The 4383-nt window shown below is 40.0% G+C and overlaps 1 long non-coding RNA gene across 1 annotated transcript; it reads left to right on the plus strand.

Moving 5' to 3' along the window:
* The first annotated feature begins 3069 nt into the window (after positions 1–3069).
* LOC146642115 (uncharacterized) lies at positions 3070–4039 on the plus strand. The gene is made up of 3 exons (XR_014909649.1): positions 3070–3174; positions 3599–3821; positions 3903–4039. It is a non-coding gene; the product is annotated as an uncharacterized LOC146642115 (long non-coding RNA).
* Positions 4040–4383: the final 344 nt, after the last annotated feature.

Genomic DNA, 4383 nt, shown 5'->3' on the forward strand with positions numbered 1-4383 from the left:
GTGATCAAACTCTTGGCGATGGTCAACCCAACCCAACTTTGCGGATATATGTTGCCACCCTTAAACTGAAAATGAGCTAATATTTTTCTTACACTGGTTTGATCATTGGATGTTTTCTGTCTTCTGTTGTGAATAAAATGTGGCTACAATATGTCAGAAGGATTTTAAATTCAACTCTGCTACTAAGGTTCCTCTTTGCTATTAAAGGTTCAGGATGTTGTGATGCTTGTTCAACAAAAAAACGGTCCAGCAGTTTCTAGCCTGGGAGCTGACAGCGACTATCTTTTGATGAATGAAAACATAACAAAGAATATTAAATACATTTCAGAGTCTCAGTTGTTCTAGTTGTTGTTTTTAACCTCTCATTTCCATAAAACCAGCACTGAACATCTCCCACTTCTTGACAGAGTCTTGTAATAAAATTGAGATCTTCTATTTCAATTAGTATTCAATCTGCCTTTATATCCCCGTGAACTTCATAAATGCCAAATATTCAACAAATAACAATTGGGTTTAATTAAGATGATTAAAAACTCCCATCTAATCCGTCAACACACCGTGTTTATAGCTTACACTTCGCAAGTGTGTGTGTGTGTGCTTCTCCTCTTCATGCTTCACAAATCAAGAAGATAACTGTATAATGACTGCATAACGAGCATGTCCTTAAGATACACAGACACACACCCACACACATATACATATTCACAAACAAACATGTCCTTAAGACAGACAGAGCTTATCAATAGACGTTAATTAAATTCCTGTGTGTGTTAATGAAAGACTATGTGCTCAAGTGTTTGTGTGTGTGTGTGTATACTCTGTTTGTTTTCTTTAATGAACAGATTTCACCTTGCAATACTAGGGGTTGTTGTAAGTGTTTGTGTGTTCAAGTACTTGTGCAGCGTGTGTGTCTGTACAGTATCGGTTGTTTCTCAGTGAAAGATACAGGTATGAATATTTGACAAGAGGAAGAAAAATCAGATTTAAGGTGATTGGTGGAGATGATGTCTGTTTTTGGTGATAAGGACCACTTCTCAGATGATAAATCATAGGTATGAACCTTCATATGCTGAGTCTGAAGGTGCCTCATGGTCACCCACGTGTACGAGTTCTCCTTACCTCCAGCTTTGGTGTAATTTGTATGTAGCCTGTCTATAACCAATAAAACACATTTATGCAGATTAGCGATGTCCATCTATAAGTCTATTCAAGATGCCGGGGTAAGATGGTGGCTTCCACAAACTGGGGTCAGCGCCTATTTTCATTGGATCAATTTTAAGTTTGTAAGAAGTCAGTTTGTTGGAAGACCTAGTTAGACACTAATCTGTATATATTTATGAGTATAATATTCGTTTTTTTTTCCATTAAAAAAACCCCAAACTGCACATTTAAAATGGAAATGAGTTGGCTTCAGTACTGTGAGCTCAGCAGTCACTACCTAGCATAGTGACAACTCATAAACTCTGCATAGTTCACATAAGTGAAGATAACTTTTGCATTGCTTCTTGTTGTTACTGCCTTCTGTAGAGATCACAGACCTGGACTGATGAAAATTAGCTTGAGAATGGCTCAAAAGTGGCCATGACCCTTGTTATGGCTTTTTTAATTGACACAGATCCCAAGCCTTTTACTGTGGTTTTAAATGCTATTATTACTGGTTTTGGTGATCCTTTTAGTTTTCTATCAATACAGAGTTTAGGTTTTGGCATCTTGGATTTAGCAAAATTTCTCAATTACAATGATGTCTTTCTATGATTATATATTCAGAGCTACGTAAGATTTTGCTTTTGTATTTCCCTCAACCTGACCTTCTGCATGAAAATATATAAATATGATTATCATGGCTTTCTATACTTTGAATACTCAGTCAAAATTGAAATCTCAAGGTAAGTGTAATGTCAAGTCTCTGAAAAGAACTACTGATGAAATAATCTTGCTGTGAATACAGACCATAACCCCTCATGTACATTCCTCACACAGTAATTCATCATTCGTGGAAAATATATGATTTTCAAAGTGACTATTGGTATCCATTTTCATAAAATACCACTGCCAATAGCTATCAGGCTGCAAAAGCCACTGATAACCCATGTAATTTCTCCCTATATTTCTTATTGACCATTGCATGGATTTTAATTACCATCTCCCAGTGAATTAAAACCGAGTTGCTTTCTTTTGAGTGTAGTTTGGTCACCTATCAGGAATATTTAAAGAGTGAAAACAAAGCCAAGAGACATGGAGAGGATACAAATGTGGCGATGCTTTTTCAAAATCCCCTCCTCCTTTCCTCTCCCGCCTCATCCTGCTCTTCCCATCACATCTCTTCTTTCACAGCTCAACGCCATCTGTTCATCTTTAGCTCTTCTTCTGAGCTCATTCTCTGACACTCTGACCTGGCCTTGTGCCCTTGGCTTGATTTTTTTTTTTTAAGTTTCTTTTTTTCTACGCACTCATGCTTATTGGCCTCAAGGAGCTTTGACATAATTGAGGCAAAATGGCCTTTGAATTAAGTATTATTGGAGTATTATTTACAATTAAATTAGCCCTCAGATTTTTCTTCTGAGTCTTTGCCTTCGACTTGCATTTTTCTAACCGTAGCCTTCCCTTCCTCCCTTTTCAGCTCCCTCACTGTTCCTCCACAGTAAAGCTCTCCCTCCTTCACCCCCGCCCTCTATTATCTTCAGCCTTACCCTCCATTACATCCCCCCCTCACCCTGCTGTATCTCAGGGGCATATGTCAAGAGGAAGCAAGCATCTGCTCCTTGAGAGGGATTTTGTGTCCGGCACTGTGCTGTTCTGTGCCAGAGGTCCGTCAGTCTCACGGCGGCAGTATGGTCATGTACTGCCTGGCGAGAAAGTGGGACATGAACCCAGAGGGAGGCTCGGCTTGATTTCATTTTGGGTGTCTGTATCTAAGTGGGATTCTCTGAGTGTATATCTGTGTAGCACTGTGACATACGAGAGGTGGTAGGAAGAGGAATCAGTGTGAAAGACAAGATGGAAAAAGGACAAAGGTACAAAAAAAATGCTAGTGTGAGTGTTTGTTGGAGGAAGAAATAAATGGTAAGGTTGGAATATGAGGTCAAACCAGACACTGTGCTGAAGAGCGAAGTGTGAAGCACATGGAAAGACTTGACACATTCAGGAAAAACAGGCAAAGTTTTCTCTGTTTGGGTAAGTTTGATTAAAATAAAGGAGTTATGTTTTCATTTACTTCATTATTACAGCTACACATCATTAGCATTAGCAGTAATATCCTTGCATGATGACCCCATAAATAAGCAAAATACTTAATTTCATCATGTGAATTACTTGGGTTTCTGCTTTATGTCAAAACATTCCTTCACATTTTTAAAAGATTAAGCTATACTTGCTACTAAAGACCGTATCAGTCATGGCACCAGTATGAGCTTGAAGGGATTTCCTCAGCTCAATCTCAAGTGCTGTGCAAAAGTCTTAAGTCACCATTCATTTCTTTATATTTTTTTCTAAAATGGTGTTGAACAAGTTTTGCTTTGGACATTGGCTGCTTTTTCGCTCATTTTCAATCCAGTCCTTGTACCCGAACATTTTCACAGGAATGTTTTTTGTTTATTAGGCCACTCATAAAAACAGCACCTCGATCAAGGTATGGACCAGTGTAGTTGATGTCATGGTCCCTGTGTCTGCCCAGCCGGCCCCGCAAAGCTACATGTGTTTTCCTCTCTGCCTGGGCGGAGCTCACTGGCCCACACACCTGTTCGCGATTAGCTGTCATTACCTGTCCACTATTTGAGGCTGGGAAGCAGATCCTCTCATCGCTGGATGATTGTGCGAAACACGTTAGTGATTCTCTCAGCTCCCGTGAATCTGTGCTTAAGTGTTTTGTGACTTGTGAGTAATTTCCCTCTCCTGTGTGATAGTTTTCCTTCCCGGACCTGTGACCTTCCTGCTGTGTGAACGTGTGTGAGTTTGGGCGTGAAGACGAGAACGAGTGTGAGAGAGCTTCCCCTTGGACCTTTTGATCCCTGGATTTCCCCCCTCACTGTATACATTCTGCACTGGTGTTGTAAATAAACTGTGTTTGGAAACGTCAACCTGCTCTGCGCTTGAGTCCCTGCTATCGACCGTGACAGATGATCCATCTGCTGTTCCCCAGAAACCAGAGCAGAAATGGTCCCAGTGAAAGGGTGGCTGTCAAGAAGCCGTTTTTAAATAAGGGAAACAGGGAGAAAAGGCTGAGGTATGAACATTATACAAGAACTGGACTGAGTAATTGGCAACATTTGGAGAGATGAATCCAAATTTAAAATTTCTGGTTCAAATCATCATCACTATGGATGGAGGAGGTCAGGAGAGAGATACAGCAGAGAGTGTCTACAGCCATCTGTAAAACACAGTGGA

This window comes from Rhamphochromis longiceps, linkage group LG23, assembly GCF_057381845.1.
Source record: "Rhamphochromis longiceps isolate RC_006_pf linkage group LG23, R_longiceps_female_GT1.1, whole genome shotgun sequence".
Taxonomy (NCBI): Eukaryota; Metazoa; Chordata; class Actinopteri; order Cichliformes; family Cichlidae; genus Rhamphochromis; species Rhamphochromis longiceps.